Source organism: Schistocerca americana, chromosome 1 (genome assembly GCF_021461395.2).
Source record: "Schistocerca americana isolate TAMUIC-IGC-003095 chromosome 1, iqSchAmer2.1, whole genome shotgun sequence".
In the NCBI taxonomy this organism is placed as follows: Eukaryota; Metazoa; Arthropoda; class Insecta; order Orthoptera; family Acrididae; genus Schistocerca; species Schistocerca americana.
The window spans coordinates 1,005,175,348-1,005,195,972 of record NC_060119.1 but is presented as its reverse complement, the minus strand read 5'-3'; positions in this window follow the sequence as shown (position 1 = coordinate 1,005,195,972).

Genomic DNA, 20,625 nt, shown 5'->3' with positions numbered 1-20,625 from the left:
AGCTGTCTGGAATTGTCGTCTAATTTTTCATTCTGTTGTCTGATCTGTTCACTAAGTTGTTTGAGATTTTCGTCATTATTGTCAAGTTTCTCATTTAAGTGTTTGTTATCTTCCCTGAGTTGTTTGAGATCTTCGGCATTATTGTCAAGTTTTTCATTTAAGTGTTTGAAATTGTTGTCTGCTTTCTCACTTTGCTGTTGTAGCAAACTTCTCATAATTCGTACCAAGTCAAAACTAGCGTTTATATTCTCTGTGCTGTTTAGTGGTGGATCTGGAATTGTCTCGTTTTCTGCAACCATTTGGTTATTCTGAGATTTACAAAAAGGTTTGCCAGTTAAACATACACTGTCAGTCCCTATTTCGGAATTAAATAAATCCGTCGTACTTTGTGTATCCTGTTCATTTTCATTAGACAAATTTGTATGTACGTTACTTGAATTTTCCAAATCGGATGTGTTAAGCTCGGCAGCGCTCATTACAATAGAGCGTCCCGCGTCATCAATTGTCGTCAAATTAACAGACCAGACAATTGAGTTCGTTTGTTCATCATTAAGGTAAAAATCATCATTAGTGGTTGGAATGCACTGATTGTTAGTGAACGCAGGATTGTCATCATTACACTGCGTGTCATATGTCCTATCGGTAAAGTTGTTTGAGTCGGTAATTTCATTCATAATACCTCGCGATACACTATTCACAGTCTTTCGCGGCATTTTTTACAAAAGTCAAAATTTTTCACAAAATAAATCAGCACAATGCAAAAGCAACACACAAATACAACAGAGCAACGAATTGCCGTTGACCTGTAGAAAGAAAGTCACAAGTTAATAAAAGCGTTGCACTAAATCCTAATTATATCTAAGCAAATAAGAGCAGATATCTGACTGTTGCTCAAAAGACTCTCAACGAAATTCGATCCTGGACAGGGTGTCGCCAAGTGTAACCTCCCCACAAAAATTTACAAGACAGAAATATTATTTATGAATGCCAATGGACATAGCGCTAAGTGTAACCTCTCCACTGAAATTTTAAAGACAGAAATAATAAATGAATAGGAGCCAAACGTCCAAACGTAACCTCCCTGCAATTAAATTTAATGACAATAAAAGTGAGAATCGCGATCTGACTCAAGTATAAGTTCTTCATAAAAAATTAAAGTCCATTCAGTGATAAGAAAATCTCAGTGATAATAATGATTCAATTAAACCGAAATATCGGTCTTTGGCCCTGTGCAAAAATCAAAATTAAATTCTTACCTCATTGCAACACCTAGTCAAATTTCTGCTCTTGTTGTTGCGCACCGCTTGGAGGAACTGCATTGCAAATAATAATATTCCCTTTTTTTTATAATCTAATTGAAAACTGAAACTTTTGTTTAGGGGAAGTGGAACGAAATAGTTACTTCAATTAAATGAAAATTTTATGTAAAATTGCTTTTGAAATCAAAGTTATTATTGGGGGCACTTGTTGAAAATTAGTTACAATAATTAAACTTTACATTATCCGATGATTATCTTAATTAACAGAATACCTCATTCAGCATCTTGACCAGTGTTGTCGCCAGACCACATCACGCAATCCCACTGGACTGCTACCACTGACCGACCGCTCTGCATGACGACTACTAGCGTACTGCACGCCACTGAACAGAGCTACTGCTCGCGACGACTACTGACAGACTACTGCCCTCAACTAGACAGAGCTACAGACTCGCAACGACTGACTGACAGACTGAGAACCGCTCGCAACACTCGCGCGGTCAAGCGCATACTCTCTGGTCACAGATGCTACAATGCCTCGCCATCGCTATGTTACATACGTGTTTCAAGCTAGAGTCCACCGAGCTAAACTTCCATGCAGTAGCTTGCAGGTTAACATAAATCTCAAAGCCTGATGATCACACATGACGTTAACATGCTTTCCATATAAATAGTACATGAATTTTTTAAAAGAAAATACTACAGCGAGTGCCTCAAGTTTGGTCATTGTGTAGGAGCGTTCACATTTGGTTAGTATTCTACTGGCAAATCCAGTCATTTTGACTTCCAGTTTATCATTTATCTATTCAGTTTGAAACAGGCATCACCCGATTCCATAACTTGACGCATCAGATGCAATAAAGAAATTCTTTGACATATCCGGCTGATGGAATCGGTGCATTAATGAGTGCCTCCTTCATATTGTCAATGTCTTGCCTACACTGCGATGTCCAGCACCACTGTGCTTTTTTCTTTAACAGGCTCAGTAACGCTTCGCTCTTAAGCTGTTGAGTCGTCAGAAATCTTCGAAAAAAGGGTGCTAACCAAATGAAACTTACGAGTTGAGTTTTCGTCCGTGGGTACGAATCTGGTCTTATCAATTGAGGCGATATTATGTGACCTAAGAATTTAAATTCTTGTCGAGTAAAGTTAGATTTTTTAAAATTTACTCCTTGCTAGAAACTTGTCTAGCACATTCGGTAGCAAAAGATCATCCATATATGCTTTGACCTGGTCTAATAACTGGGGTCCCAGTACGCTATCTAAGGCTGCTATGAACACACAAGCACTAATATTCAAGCCACAGGGAATAACACAGAATTGATAGCTTCGGCCCCCAAACACCGAAGCAGTATATTGTATTGATTCCTTAAATAATAGGATCTGCCAAAATGAAGAACGCAAATCAAGTGAAGTTAGATATTTTTTACCAAAAACTTTCTGGATTTGCTCGTCGAGGTTTTCCGGTCTCGTTCACACTGGCACAATAATCTTGTTGATGTCTCGTACATCGAGAACTAAACGTATACTTTTATTTGCTTTAGTTGTGGCCAGCAAAGGGCTACTATATGTTGAATTTGATGTTTTGATAATTCCCCAGTCCAGCATTTTTCGGATTCCCTTCATTACGTCATTAATTTATTTTTCTTTGTCCAAGGGACGAAGTATGAAGATCTACACTACGTCTAGCCGCTATCTTAGTGAAATATTGCAGCGGAAGTTTTAAATCAAACTACTAAGAACACATGAAACTTGCTGGTCAATTTTCACGATAACGATTGTTATTTCTGGCCCAGAACCCATTCAGAAATCATAAATTGCACTTAGATTATGAATAATCGGTAAACATGGTGCAAACAGCATCTTACATGGTGAAATTGTTCTTTGCTGATGTATGATCCCTGATTATTTCGCAAGAACTTTTAGGAAACATTTTGTGACAGGAAACAATAAATTAGTGTTGTGTGCGTGTGGTATTGTGTGTGAAAATAGTTCATTTGGCTTACGGAAGAATGTTACCACCTTGAATAATAGTTCGCTGAACTGTGTGAGATCACTCCTGTGAAAAAATTTAGTGCCATTTACACTGCTTGACAGACAATATTGGTACACATTCTCAAGTGGAGATTTCTTTAACAATATAACTGTCTTTAGCCGGGAGAAGCAACGATTAAACGAAACCTCATGTTATGCTAATTGGTTTTGTTGTGGTCCTGCCACGATTTGTAAAATATCGCTCGCCACAATACACGTAAGATCATTACTAACATTATTAGCATTAATATTAAGCGAAACCGAAGCAGTGGCGATAAAGGCTGTTGCAGGTAATTCGTTTGCCATAGTCAAAGAGGATGATTACAATAAGAAAGTTACCAGTTGTGCAGAGAATGACATTGTGAAACACGTAGGGACGGGAGTAAAGCATTCCATGTCATCCTAAAGAAGATCGAGAACACGCAATTTCTGCAAGTTATGAATGTGAAAATGTCAGTTTGCACGAATCCCAAGTTCCCAACGGTTACACCCTTAATAAAACTGCACAAGTGGAGCAAAAGTATGCACATAATTATTAATGAGAACGAGACTTTAATAGTTGGACTTAGTAAATGGCTCTGAGTACTATGGGACTTAGCTGCTGTGGTCATCAGTCCCCTAGAACTTAGAACTACTTAAACCTAACTAACTAACGGACATCACACACATTCATGCCCGAGGCAGGATTCGAACCTGCGACCGTAGTGGTCGCGCGGTTCCAGACTACAGCGCCTAGAACCGCTCGGCTACTCCGGCCGGCTGGACTTAGTAAACAGGGTACAGAAACTAATGAACGCGTTGAATTTCCTCGCCAACTGCAGTGCGCCCAGGAGTCTAGTTTCTGCTAGGAAAACTAATGATTAGTCGATCACTGATGAGATGTTAGTAGCCTCTTTCCACACAGTAAATCCACATAGAAAAGTGCCGACAAATGCAACTTTAAAAATAATAAGAGGAAACTTAGTATGTAATGGCACTATGGAAGATGGTGATCTCGTTTTATTTTATAGTTCAGCTTGAGTTTTAATTATTGTGAATTTGGTGGAAAAATACGAGGGTAAGTCAATTATTATCAGCAAAGTAGTTATAAAATTTTATTGTAATCAAATAGGACACCTACGAGAACATCATTTTTCGTCATAGCCTCTTTACGTTTCAGCGCACTTGGTCCATCGTTGTACAAGCTTCCTGATGCCCTCATAAAAGAAGGATCTCGCTTGAGCTGCAAGATAGGGATGCACCGTTTCTTTCACTGCTTCGGCCGAAGCAAATCGACGTCCCTTTAATTAATGTTTGAATGAACCAAACAAGTAATAATGAGAAGGGGCAAGATCGGGACTATATAGAGGTTGATGCATTACTTCAAATGTGAGATTCTGGAGCGTTTCAGCAGCGTGGGCAGCAGCATGCGGACAGGCATTGTCGTGCAACAATACAACACCTTTTGACAGCAATCCTTGGCGTTTGCTTAGAATTGAAGGCTTTAGCCAAGCAGTAAACACCTCACTGTAACGTACACTGTTTAATGTTGTGCCCCTTTCCCCATAATGTTCCAGTACTGGACCTTGTGTGCCCCAAAAAACCGTAGGCATCAGTTTTCCTGCGGACGGTTGGGTCTTGAACTTTTTCTTGCACGGCGAATTCGGATGTTACCATTCCATACTTTGCCGTTTACTCTCCGACTTGTAAAGATGGATCCATGTTTCATGACCAGTAATGATCCTGTCTAAGAAGTTGTCCCCATCGTTACCCTAGCGATCCAAATGTTTTTTGCCGATGTCCAAGCGCGTTTGTTTATGGAATTGGTTGAGTTGTTTTGGGACCCATCTTACACAAATTTTATGAAACCCAAGTCTGTTTTGGATGATTTCATAGGCAAAACCGTGTCTAATTTTCAGACGACGTGCCACATCGTAAATAGTTAATCGTCTGTCTAAGAGAATCATTTCACGTGAACGCTCAATAGTTTCTTCATTTGTGGCGGTAAACGGTCGTCCGGCTCCTTCATCATGAGTAACACTTGTGCGACCATTTCGGAATTTTTCAATTCATTCGTAGACACTCCGTTGTGGCAAAACACTGTTCCCGTACTGAACCGAAAGTCTTCTATGAATTTCCGCCCCTGATAGCCTTCCGACCACAAAAAACGGACCACTGAATGTTGCTGTTCTTTGGTGCCAATAGACAGCGGAGCAGCCATGATTAACAGAACGGCAGAGATAACGAAACTAACCTATCAGCTTGAAAATTGCAAAGATATAACAACAAATAAGCAAAGCATGCGTCATCAACGTAAAGGGACAGTACTACCAAAATAAACAAAAATATAACTAAATTGCAGATAATATTTGGCTTACCCTCGTATATCAACAAAAACATCGTCTTGCTTCTCTGGTCTGTTAGCAGGAATATTCATATATGGTTTAGAGTCACCATTATATTGAAACTCAGTATTTAGAAACGAACATTTTTTGCTTTGAATATTGTTCAATTTTTTTGGTTACCAGTATCGTGATTTCGGCTTAGAATGCCATTATTACGGAATTTCGGTATTCATTTACAAATGATAACGTATCGTGTTACACGCATAGAATAATTAACGTAATTGACATGAGGGCACTGTCCTCTCAAAAGTAATGTTACATCCGCACACTTCAGAATGGCACTGTAATCGCGATCGTGGTGACCAAATATATTTAATAGCTAATATCCACTTGCAGCACAGAAGATAGTCACGTACAAACTCTTCTCTGATGACACATTTGTTGCAATAAATGAGTGAAGAGCATCCTCGCACCACGGATTTAGCATTCGACCAGCAGCAACAAAGAATTAATTTCATTTTAGAAAAAGAGACAGGAATTTAACTACCTTAGACTTAACAACAACAAGGACAGAAAGTAAACGAACGCATTGCAGAAAAATTGGCGCACACTTTCTTTAAACATTACAATGAATCATTTCAAACTGGAGATCAACTGAGTTTTAGTCTGAGACAGTGTAAAAAAAATGAAAGAAGTGTATAGAATATATCAAAAATCTGGTGCGTATAGTTTACAACGTGCATCATGTGATCGTTATTGTGTAGGTTAGTCTGTTCGTACTTTTAGCACTAGATTTAAGGAGCACATTAGCCCTAAAAATATGACCGCATTTTGCTAGTAAACGTGTAGCCGAGAGTCTCGAAAATAGTGTTATAATTCTACGTGCAGCGCCTAAGGGGATGAAAATAAATGTACTAGGGGAATTGGAATATTGAAACTGAACAAAGGAGCCAAACAAATTAACTTATTTAGCAGTTGCAGAGTCGGGTGCACGACAGCAGTACAGGAGTTTCTGTTCTGCGCACTAAATAGGGTAATATTTCTTCACGACTACCACTGTAACGAAGTAATTAATATCTGTGTGTTTAACTGTGTTGACTCGTTTTAGTTAACTTCTCTAGTAGTTTGTGAACTTCTCGAGCACTATTTTCCCATAGGCTGTCTTTGTGGCGCGCTAAAAAACAGCAGTATTGAGATTGCATACATCGACTGATTAGGTTAGTGTTATATTCCTTGCTCGATAGACGTACTTGAATATGGATACAATGACAGTCTCAGACAATTATATTACTGACAATGATAGTTGAAATTATAGCATGCAATTTTAGTGAATCACCACTGTTTTCCATCATAAAAATAGTCCACTGATTGGAATTTACTTAAAAATCGATCTCTCTTTACCTTGTGGATGGCTGCAGCATTTTTCATTTTTAACTCTGTGGTTTATTGTGTTGATTTTCGTTTAGATACTTGTAAAAAACCACCATTACTTCACAAACAGAATATTCACAAATATTAAACTTCATTATCAGGACTTCCTGATAATTACAATTTCGAACAGTCTCAGTAAAAGAAGTCTAACTTCTTCTACCTAGGATAACCAACCTCCATTAACTCACAGACCACAATGGCGCATGTGCAAGATTGTTTTACTCCAATGATACATATCTGGTTATGAATATCAAAACAAATAGTCTTGGTATTTTTCGATATTGGCGACAAAATTTTGTTTACATTCAATAATGGTTCATTAGCTTATTTTTACTTTACAAGATATATCCGTTTATACGTTTGTAATTAACCTGATAGCAATAAATAAAACCAGAAGAACAAGAAATAAAAGCCGTCTTGTGGAAAACAGAGGGAGTAAACAGTGCTCTTAATCTAACACCAATTTAGCAAAACTCGGATCTTGGAATTCTAACAAAAACCTTCGTGACAGACAACTGGCAACATAAAGATTTCTACAATTTTTACCCAATATCAAAGAAGGGAGAAAGACGACGACCCATGGGAGGAATAATTTTCCTACTGAAACCCTGGATGACCCTCACCAAAAAAAAATCATAAGACAAGAAGATGGTATGCTAGTAGAAGCATAAACATAAATATAATTGCAGCCTATTTCCAACAACACACAAGTGCAGTGGAAATATTTGCCGAAATAGTGACACTCATCAAAGAATGCGACAGGAAATCCACCATTATTGCAGGCGATCTCAACTGCAGAATAGACATAGAGAGCTATAAAACAAGACTAGTCATTGAAACCGTAGAAGAAGACGGTTTCACCATACTAACCATTGACATATACCTAAATATATATGTCATCATGGAAAAATCACCATTCATATCGCATTAACAAGAGGAGAAGTAAAGGCAAGTGTTCACCCAATACGGTATGACTCCATCACCCCTATACGAAAGAACACTCCAATGAAGATAATAATAAGTAACGATTCATGACCACCGGCAAAAAGGACCCACCAAATCACACAAAGAAAAACAGACAAAGAAAGAATAACAAACCAACAAGAACAAATAATAGAAATAGAAGCTTTAATAGGGTAAGGAGACCTTGGAAAAGCAGCAGACAAAATAGAAGACCTCCTAAAAAAATCTGTGATACAAACAATCCCAAGAACAAGGACAATAAAAAGACGGTTCGGTGCTGAATGCTATAGCAAAAGGAACACTGTTCTAAGAATGCTCCACAGATTAAGAAACCAGCACAACGAGGAAACATTCAAACTACACGCAGAAGAGAGGTAAATTGACAAAAAACTAAAAAAACTAACATATGTGTTCAAATGTGTGTGGAATCTTATGGGACTTAACTACTAAGGTCATCAGTCCCTAAGCGTACACACTACTTAACCTAAATTATTCTAAGGACAAACACACACACCCATGCCCAAGGGACTACTCGAACCTCCGCAGGGACTAGCCACACAGTCCATGACAAAAAGGTAACAGAAGAAAGGAAAAAAGAATACACAGAAAGAGAGGCAACAGAGAAACGGATGAAGCAGCGAAAGACCCATACATAGCAGTAAGACCAAGATGACAGACTCATACAGAAAATATAGACATGAAGGAATGGAAAGTAAGATACCCCCAAAGCAACAGAAACAACATCAAACAAAGGAAAAAGGCAATGTATGGAAACCTCTAAATGAAGATGTAAAAGAAGTAATAAAAACACTGAAGAACAGGAAAGCATAAAGACCTAATAATACATATATAATGAATATATACAAGAAGCGAAAGAGATTCTCTGACACATATGGATCAAACTTTTCAACAATACGTAAAAGTTCTTTACAAAGGTAGAGGAGACCCAAGGAATACAAACATGTACAGAGGCATATCCCTAGAAATTACTTAGTTCAAGTTGTTTTGAAAGATAATCACACGAAAAATCAAAGCCTGCGCGGACAGTCACCTCCCAGAACCACAAATGGGCTTCAGATCTGGATGATTAACACTTACAGGAGTCAGGCTTCCTCTAAACAACTTCTAAGAAACGAAAAAATAAATCAAATGTTCTACACAGTGTTCATAGACTTTAGCAAAGCCTTTGACCTACTGGAAAGAGATTTCATAGTCCGAAAACTGGAAAACACAATGGGAGAAGATAGCGCATGGGCTAGAATAATGAAGACAGTCCCCGAATACAGCTTAATCACAATATTAGACAATCTCTCTTTTTAGAAACTCATTTTCAATCGAACAGAGTCTTACAGGATGACCCAATGACCTCTTTGCTGTACATTCTTGCCACTGATGAAGTACTGCGAACTGGAGAAAATGAAGAGGATGTATACATATATGCATAGGCTGACGACATAGCCATTGGATCAACAGATGTACAGAAGCTGCAGAAAGTCATTGATAAAATAGATAAAAGGTGCAGTGAACTCAGACTACACATAAACATATCAAAGACGGGAATGGTGATTTTCAGGAAAGGAGGAAAAACACGCAAGCATGCGGAAATCAACATCAGGCGACAAAAATTAAAAATCTCATCAGACTTTAAATACCTAAGGGAGATATTGCAACTAACACCAAATGCTTCACAAAACATACAACAGAAAGTGCAGCCCAACCAATAATAGCTGAGACACCAAGCTTAACCCGCAGGACAGGACAGGTCGTTTAAATTGTGGAAAGGGACCAGCATAAGGGGCTGTCAGGTACACTCGAACATACAACTTCATTATTTGATCAAACATTACAAGAGCAACAAAAAAAATTTTTTTTTCAAACACACAGCTTTAATGAAACTTCCTGGCAGATTAAAACTGTGTGCCCGACCGAGACTCGAACTCAGGACCTTTGCCTTTCGCGGGCAAGTGCTCTACCAACTGAGCTACCGAAGCACGACTCACGCCCGGTACTCACATCTTCACTTCTGCCAGTACCTCGTCTCCTACCTTCCAAACTTTACAGAAGCTCTCCTGCGAACCTTGCAGAACTAGCACTCCTGAAAGAAAGGATATAGCGGAGACATGGCTTAGCCACAGCCTGGGGGATGTTTCCAGAATGAGATTTTCACTCTGCAGCGGAGTGTGCGCTGATATGAAACTTCCTGGCAGATTAAAACTGTGTGCCCGACCGAGACTCGAACTCGGGACCTTTGCCTTTCGCGGGCAAGTGCTCTACCAACTGAGCTACCGAAGCACGACTCACGCCCGGTACTCACAGCTTCACACAGTTTTAATCTGCCAGGAAGTTTCATATCAGCGCACACTCCGCTGCAGAGTGAAAATCTCATTCTGGAAACATCCCCCAGGCTGTGGCTAAGCCATGTCTCCGCTATATCCTTTCTTTCAGGAGTGCTAGTTCTGCAAGGTTCGCAGGAGAGCTTCTGTAAAGTTTGGAAGGTAGGAGACGAGGTACTGGCAGAAGTGAAGCTGTGAGTACCGGGCGTGAGTCGTGCTTCGGTAGCTCAGTTGGTAGAGCACTTGCCCGCGAAAGGCAAAGGTCCCGAGTTCGAGTCTCGGTCGGGCACACAGTTTTAATCTGCCAGGAAGTTTCATATCAGCGCACACTCCGCTGCAGAGTGAAAATCTCATTCTGGAAACATCCCCCAGGCTGTGGCTAAGCCATGTCTCCGCTATATCCTTTCTTTCAGGAGTGCTAGTTCTGCAAGGTTCGCAGGAGAGCTTCTGTAAAGTTTGGAAGGTAGGAGACGAGGTACTGGCAGAAGTGAAGCTGTGAGTACCGGGCGTGAGTCGTGCTTCGGTAGCTCAGTTGGTAGAGCACTTGCCCGCGAAAGGCAAAGGTCCCGAGTTCGAGTCTCGGTCGGGCACACAGTTTTAATCTGCCAGGAAGTTTCATATCAGCGCACACTCCGCTGCAGAGTGAAAATCTCATTCTGGACACAGCTTTAATCTTTGGGATATAATCACCGGCTGAAAGCCACGTTAATTTAAAATCGGATGAACGCCAATACCTTGAAACGCAAGCATAATCATAAATTTAAAAGGCAACGCCTTATCTTAAAACAGTTCTTTAGTTTGGCTGATGGCCCACAGAATCAAACACTTGAAGAGCATACAAGTTAAATTCAAATCGGCTGAAGGCCCAACACTTAAAATTCAACATCATTAAAATCTTTAAAATGCCATAGGTCCTACGTGAAACAGTTCTTTAAATTAGGCTGGAGGCCTAAAGAATCTTACTGCTTAAGGGCAAACAACCTTAATTTTTAAACAGTCGACTAGAAGCCATACAAGTACAAACAACAAGAAGAAATAAAATAAAAAAGGCAGTACACACAAGGGCGCTCAGATGTTCGAGGGTCGGCCTGGAATTCAAACACTAACGATCGCTTAGGTGAGACAGGCAGTGGGGCCAACCATTCACGATCCGCCGACAACCTAACCGATCAACAGGCAATGGACCCACCGACAAGATAACTTTCAATGGTTTTTATTCCAGTCTTTCATCACAATATCAATTATTTGACGATGACCGGTTTCAGTCAGTAATGACCAACCTCTGATCTACAATAGAAAAAATACATACATCTAGAGAACAGTGTGTCTGTCAACAAAATACAGCATTACGTATCACAATATACTATCATACAGCCAGGGAAATGTACAGATAAAATGCGGTAAAACGTACCTTGTCTACACCATGTCCTAAAGTGATAAGGCCGTAATGGCATCGTCAAAACATATAAATATACTCAGCACAACATCGTCACATACATCTAAAATAAGGTGTAGAATAGGCCACATCGTCCACAGAGTCATTTTTGCGACTGGCTACTGAAGTACAGTAGCTACCAGAAATATGTTTGCCTACATCCTACATAGATGTTGCTACTGTGGGCTTAGATGTAGTCATCATTTACGTAAGAAACATAATCTGATAAAAACACATTAGGTCAATACATGTATCAGACTTTTAAATATTGATAACTATTACAGAAACCAATTGTGACACAGTAAGAGACGAATACAGGTATCCATATAAAATTATTAAAGGGAAATATATAAAAATAATAGGCCTGACACTTTTATGGTGAATTTACGGTCAAAAATTAATACACGTAATTCAATGCCTGTAGCAACCTATAAAATACCAATGAAAGATACGATACGATCGGTGCGCGCCTACATAACGTCCTGGCCACCGATCCAACAGAGGGTGCTGATCATTGGTGTGTCTTTTCTTCAACTGTCATATAAACATTTTATCTTTCATAGGTTATTTTAAGTATGGATCTAATTTCACGTATAGTATGTCAGTACGTGTTTTATTGTCAGACAGTCGTTTCGTTGTGTGAAGTACTTTCAATTAATGACTATGCATACCGTATTTTAACCATCGTATTTGCGAAAGTGGTTTATCGTGTACCCGAGCTATAGTGCCCTCCTGTGCTGGCTTCAGTTCCTTTGTTTAAATACCAGACGCATTCTGATCACCACCAGCACTTGCTAGTACCTACAAGTTTAGCATGACGTTGATACTACATCAGAATATTTTAATGGTATTTACGGCTGGTATACATGGCTGTTAATAATGTAAACACTTTTTAGCTTTCTTATGTAGCACCAGGCCTGTTATAGATTTAGCGACAGCAAACTGAACTTAGTTACATGCTGTTTTTTATTGTAACAGATCTGAAGATGGCAGTAGCCGAAACAGGAAATAGTGAAGTGTACAACTTTGTGTGGTCAAGACTCACCTGCAAAATAAAGTTCCAAAATATGATTACGGACTCATTTTCAAACTTTATGTCTTCAATTGATAAGCTGAGCATGTGCCACATCCGGCAGAAGGTTGTGCCGAGCCCAAAGATCCGCGCCGATGATCGCCTCTATGACGGTGTAGTTCCAACTGAATGGGCGACGTAGTCCTAGATTCAATTCCAAACTCTCCGTCCCGTACACAGCTATGCCCGAGTTGTTGGCTGCTATTAAGCAGAGAGTGGTATTCGGCCTGCAGAAATGCCTCGGAAGTCTTGGCAGAAAGCTCATTTCAGATCCCGTATCAACGATAAACTTCAAACCAGAGCGGCGATAATCAGTTAGCTGAACGGTGCGGTTCTTTCCCTTGCTTGTTCTCCAACACATCAGCTGTTCTCGACGAAAAGACTTGGTGCTGCTGGTAGACCAACTCCTAGAACGTCTCTGATACTACCAGCTGTCGTCCTCTGTACTGTCCTGTGTCAATAACAAGCTGACCTTATTGTATACAATCAGCGAGTTGCGCTTCTGTACCCAACGGCATTTCTTTCAGAGTTGCAAATATTGTCGTCACTTGGGGCGGTAACCTGCTGCTACACGTGTGCAGTAGATTGTAGTAACCGGTGTTGGTACCCCTTACTGTGGAGATGCAATAAATACTGTGAAAGTTTTCGATCTTCTATGTCTTCTTGGGTGAGTACCTGGTGTATCTGGTCCTCTTGTAAAGCTGCAACTCGCCGTATGAGATCAGACTTCAGCTTAGCATAGGATGCTTCCTACGGTGGCACGGTGATAACGCCCTGCACTTCACCTGCATAGCGATGGTGTAATTAACTGACCATGAGCGTGAGTTTCGTCGCATCTGCAGTAATTCCGGCGTAGCTGAAACTTGCCTCTACCTGCGCGAAGCATAGTATCGGGTTACGAGGTAATAACGGATATAGGTGGACGGCCAGGCGAGAAACGTTTGGTTCTTCTGACATCTCGCTTGTTATGTGCTTGTTTTCAAACCCATATCACGCACGTATCGCCTCTTTTTAGGTTCGACTTGGCCGGCCGACTTTTGCCTTCACGTGTTCTATTAACGTAAACAATGTTATTGGGAACAATTTTATTGGAGGGAACAATTTTATTGGGTATAGGAATTATTCACTGCCTTGAAACTCATGATACAACAGTTGCAATTGTCACAGCAATTCTGAATAGAAATCTTGAAAAAGCTTTGACATGTGAGTAAGTGCGAATGTCTCATAGGGAATCAATACCTTCATTGTCTATACTGTATTAAAACAAAAAGGGAAGAATGTCACAGCTGCACTGATACACAGCACAGCGCTCCTAGCGGTTGAATACCACCAATTAACTTCCACGCTGCACTTTCAATGCACACGACGCGTAACGTAATTTTGCCTGTGTGTACCGCGAATCCTCAGGCCGTGGTGATAGCAGACGTCACCGAAGTTATCACTAAAAGTTAAAGGGCAACAGCCAGTTCTGGATTCGTAAAGATAATACATAGAAAAGTGAATACAATTTCTCCTGTTAAAAAATGTGAACGTAAAACAGAAAAACTAATCTACTCATAAGTGCACGTTTCACAAAACCAGTACGTCACTGAGACGGACTTTATAATCAAATCGTGAGATTATGATTATGTATTTTAATGTATAATTATACTCTGGAATGAAAGAAAAATCGTGTATACAACTTCTTACGGCATACCTTTCAGACAAGTATATCTTTGATAAATACAAAAAGTACAGCCGATTATAGTTTTTAGACTAATTGTTGTGTTTTTCTGGGTCAGGGATTTTCCCCTGCCTCTAGATGACTGGGTGTTTGTGTTGTCCTCATCAGTTAATCATCATTCATGAAAGTGGCGAAATTGGGCTGAGCAATGGTTGGGACTTTGTATGGGCGCTGATAACCGGTAAGTTGAGCACCCCACATAACCATCATCATAATCATCATGTAGTGTTTCTCTGTCTGTAGATGCATTTCATTCTGCTTGGAGGACAAGTAAAGTACTAGGTATTTCAAAAAGAATGTCCGCATTTCTGACGCATATGTTTATTAAACGGTTAGACATAAGACTATGAAACTTAGGACACATATTTACGAATCTCTCACGCTTAGATTACAGATGTTTAACATGTGCTCCCCCAGCGACACGGATAATATCACATCGATACTCGAATTTCTTCCCTACTGAGATGAGCATATCCATCGTCACCAATATTATGGCAGTAGAGATCTGGTTCTTCAGCTCTTCTGTGTTCTGTGGTAGTGTTTGTGCATAATCGTTGTCGTTAATGAAACCTTATGGGAAGAATGGGGCGTCGAATCCTGACCGTTGACGCCAGCTGAGAAGTGCTTAGTCGCCAGCCATTTGACGATCAATTTAGTTGCTCGGCAGAGTATCATTCAGATACTCAAGTACTTGGTGACTCCAGTGATGGGGTGTACCGTCTGGTTACAGAATGAAGTTGTCCTCGTTCAGCCTTGGAATCAACCAGTATTATAACATAGCAAGGTACGGCTGACCGTTAACCGTGTTTCCATTGACTTTGGGTGAGTCTTGTACATGTTTGATCAGTGCAGGTGAGTTTTGTAGACCCCAACACGCGTTTGATTGCTTTCCCACTAAGTTGTAAAGTCACTTCAACACTGAATATGACGCATTGTGTGAAGGTGTTATCATTGCCAATATCATTCTGAAGCTCGTCAGAAAATATTCCAAGTTTGTCATCATGACATAGAGCCTTTAACAGCTGCAACTCGCACGATTTCATTACCAACTTACGTCTGAAAACAAGCCAAATCGTTGTCGTAGGTAGTTGCATCTCTCGACTTGCACGACGAGTTAATTTTGTAGGACTACGTTGGAAAACAATTAGAATTCGTGCGTCATTTCCGTTGGCAAAACGAGAGCGGGCAAGAACCTTCCTTTACATACACATCCCGTGTCTATAAACTATCAATACCATTTGAGAATGATCATACAGCGTAAGCTTTCACAGGTGGTACTGTCATCACGCCAAACGTCAGGGCTAATAAGCCGTGGTCGATGTATAAAACTTTCTCCTAATTCTCGTAATGTTTCCTCTCCGACTGCGAGAGACATCTTCGGAGGTGAATCGGTGAACTGCAACGAGAACTCGAGGGAGAGTGGAATATATGGGCTGTTAAGAAGGCACCACAAATGGTTCAAATTCAAATGGCTCTGAGCACTATGGGACTTAACATCTGAGGTCATCAGTCCCATAGAACTTAGAACTACTTAAACCCAACTCACCTAAGGACATCACACACATCCATGCCCGAGGCACGATGCGAACCTGCGACCGTAGCGGCTGCGCCGTTCCAGACTGAAGCGCCTAGAACCGCTCGGCCAATTCGGCTGGCTTTCCATTCTCAAATGCTTCACATTTCTTCTCTTTCAGCAAGCGACGAAGCTCACCACCAAGCCTCTTTTGGATGTGGCCAACACATTCTCACTTTTCTTTGCCGACCAGAAGGCACCACAGTCCATCATATGACGTCGACTACGAGATTTTCTCAGGTAATGCCAACATTAGTGGCTGAAATTATCGATAGTCATTCTTACGTTGCAATGTTGACATCCAAATTTTGTCTAATATAACATCTTCCTCTTCTCTGTTAAAATTATTACGATGTTTGTTAATCTCAATAGCCTCTCTATACGTACGGGCATGATAACACGATGTTTTCGATACTACAATCAGTGATTATTATTTCATGATCACCCTCTTGGTAAAGACGTAACACTACGATCGATTTATCCGTATTTCCTAGATGGAAATACCTCTTGTGTTTAACCAGACGAGTGTTAATACTTCTTTTTGTGGAACCTATACAAATCAGACCACAACTACAAGTAATTTTATATACACCAGATATATCCAAAGGAGGTTGAAATGTGGCGTCTTTGGTGCCAGGCGCTTCTCTCTATTCATTTAAGATCTCTGCGATCGACTCTGTATCTCGCGGCCGCGGGTTTCTTCTTTGGTCGCTTTTCTGCTATTTAAGCGCACGAAACTGTGGGCAGAGGGCTGGTTTTTAGGCCGGTTGATTGGCGCTCCGGTGTGCAGCCTGGTTGTCGGCTGTCGCTCTTTGCGCATGCTCTGCCTCTTTCTGTTACGTGGACAGTGGGGCTCCTCTGTCCTGCTCTCCTCTGTGCAGCTAAACGACGTGAACTTCTGAAAGTGACTTTGGAGTGTATCAGCCTGCAACCGGATACGCTATAGAATCAAACGGTGATAATTATGCAGGTTCTTAAAGTATCAGTGAATATTGAAATTCATGCTGTTTGCAGTTAACGTCTGTCCCAGAGTTTGGACGTACATGTTATCTGTTTTGTATTGACCACTGGTGCACAACGTATTGAACAGCGATTACCTGTGCGGATGAGGTTTGCCTGGTTTGGATGCACTTGGGATACGCGCAAGGAGTGCATATCTAAGTGCGTATATGTGCACTCCGAAATAATCATAGGTCCGATTTTCTGGCTGTGTGCTGGTATTTCGGTAATGTGTTCAGAGGCAAATAAGCAAGTGCTAAATGATGAAAAACTTATCATGTGCTACAGACCTCTCGTATGGTAATTATTGGCCGTGTGTTTATGGAATATATGTAATATGTTTAATCGGCTCTGGGCTTATCTTATAAGTTACCAGGGCGTTATTTAGCACTATGACCAGCTTCTTCATTATTTGAGTATACAGGGTGGTCCATTAAAAATGACCGGGACAAATATCTCACGAAATAAGCACCAAACGAAAAAAACTAGAAAGCACGAAACTCGTCTAGCTTGAAGGGGGGAACCAAATGCCGCTGTGGTTGCCCCTCTAGAAGGCGCTCCCATAGGTCAAACGGATATCAACTGCGTTTTTTAAAATAAGAACCCCCATTTTTATTACGTATTCGTGTAGTACGTGAAGAAATATGAATGTTTTAGTTAGACCACGTTTTTGGCTTTGTGATAGATGGCGCTGTAATAGTCACAAACGTGTAAGTACGTGGTATCATGCAACATTCCGCCAATGCGGACGGTTTTTGCTTCGTGATACATTACCCGTGTTAAAATGCACCATTTACAAATTGCAGAAAAGGTCGACATCGTGTTGGCTATTGTGATCAAAATGTTAGACGGGCGTGTGCTACGTATGCTGCTCGGTATCCTGGACGACATCATCCAAGTGTCTGGACTATTCGCCGGATAGTTATTTAAGGAAACAGAAAGTGTTTAGCCACATGTAAAATTCAACCACGACCTGCAACAAATGATGATGCCCAAGTAGGTGTTTAGCTGCTGTCGTGGCTAATCCGCACATCAGTAGCAGAGAAATTGCGCGAGAATCGGGAATCTCAAAAACGTCGGTGTTGAGAGAGCTACATCAACATCGATTGCACCCATACCACATTAATATGCACTAGGAATTGCATGGAGACGACTTTGAGCGTCGTGTATAGTTCTGCCACTGGGCACAAGAGAAATTACGGGACGATGGCAGATTTTTTGCACGCGTTCTATTTGGCGACGAAGCATCATTCACCAACAGCGGTAATGTAAACCGGCATATTATGCACTATTGGGCAACGGAAAATCCACGATGGCTGCGACAAGTGGAACATCAGCGACTTGGCGGGTTAATGTATGGTGCGGTATTATGGGAGGAAGAATAAGTGGCCCCCATTTTATCGATGGCAATCTAAATGGTGCAATGCGCGCTGATTTCCTACGTAATGTTCTACCGCTGTTGGTACAAGATGTTTCACTGCATCACATAATGGCGATGTACTTCCAACATGATGGATGTCCGGCACATAGCTCGCTAGCGGTTGAAGCTGTATTTAATAGCATATTTCATGAGAGGTGGATTGGTCGTCGAAGCACCATACAATGGCCCGCGCGTTAACCGGATCTGACGTCCCCGGATTTCTTTCTGTGGGGAATGTTGAAGGATATTTGCTATCGTGATCCACCGACAACGCCTGACAGCATGCGTCAGCGCATTGTGAATGCATGTGCGAACATTATGAAATGCGAACTACTCGCTGTTGAGAGGAATGTCGTTACACGTATTGCCAAATGCATTGAGGTTGACGGACATCATTTTGAGCATTTATTGCATTAATGTGTTATTTACAGGTAATCACGCTGTAACAGCATGCGTTCTCACAAATGATAAGTTCACAAAAGTACATGTGTCACATTGAAACAACCGAAATAAAATGTTCAAACGTACCTACGTTCTGTATTTTAATTTAAAAAACCTACCTGTTACCAACTGTTCGTCTAAAATTGTGAGCCATGTGTTTGTGACTATTACAGCGCCATCTATCACAAAGCGAAAAAAGTGGTCTAACTAAAACATTCATATTTCTTTACGTACTACAAGAATATGTAATAAAAATGGGGGTTCCTATATAAAAAAACGTAGTTGATATCCGTTTGATCTATGGCAGAGCCATCTACCTGGCCAACCATAGCGCCATCTGGATTCCCATTTCAAGCTAGACAAGTTTCGTTCTTCGTAGTTTTTTTCATTTGACGCTTATTTCATGAGATATTTGGCCCGGTGACGATCAATGGACCACGCTGTTCAGAAAAATGGTTCAAATGTCTCTAAGCACTATGGGACTTAACATCTGAGGTCATCAGTCCCCTAGAACTTAGAACTACTAAAACCTAACTCACCTAAGGACATCACACACATCCATGCCCGAGGCAGGATTCGAACCAGCGACCGTAGTGGCCGCGCGGCGCCAGACTGTAGCGCCTAGAACCGCTCGGCCACACCCGCAAGCTGAAGGTGTCCTGCTTCGGTGGGAGTTTTTCTCAGTAAACCATTTATTGATTGTATGGCTCTTAAGATTTATGTAAGGAGGGTTTTAAAATTATGTATTGTTTGGGGTGGGCTTCGACGCCCGTAGGTATTTTGTCTGTTAAGTAATGTTTCAAATTCCAGGGAAATTATGTGTATTATTCGAGGGGTAACAGCAGTTTGCTGGTTTCATACAATTGTTAAATAAAATCTGTTAGAATTCGTGCCTCGTCGATCCTAATTCTATCCCTAGGGTGAAGTGTTCGATCTATCTCATTGCTCGAATAACCATTTTTCTTGAATGTCGACCGTAGATGTTCAAGCTCATCTTTTTAAATGAGCCAATTCACAAATTTTGTGAGCCCTGACCACCAGGACTTTAACCACACCTATTGTTTTGTTTGGGGTGTTGGTTAGATTTTCTGTGCAGGTGACAGTCAGTATGTGTGGCTTTCCTATACACCTTTATGCCCCAATGTCCCGTCCCCTCGCTTGTTAAGAGACACATCCAAGAAATTCAGTTGGCCATTATTCAGTTGGCAAGTTGCAGTTTTGGGCTGATACCGTTGAGGTGTATGAGGAAGGTATTCAATTCCTCTGCACACTGTCTCCAAACTATGAAAGTATCATCGACATAACGACACCACTTGACTGGTCTTTTCTGGCAGCCTGCAGCTCCCGCTGTTGTCTGGTGGCGTGTAGGGGAGGTTTGGACATCGTGAAAACTCTGGCGTCCGACATATATGACAACGATGGCTTGGTGTTGTAAGACACAGTTGAAGTCTCCCTCAAGCAGACAATATTTGTAACAGCCAAGAAAGAGGGGAGTGGTTTCCTCAAAACAAATTCTAACTCTGTCCCCTCTATAGCTAGAACGATACAGGGCGTACACATTTACAATGCAGGTCCCATCATGGTAAATGCTATGCCCCTTGCGGACGGCAGGTAGATG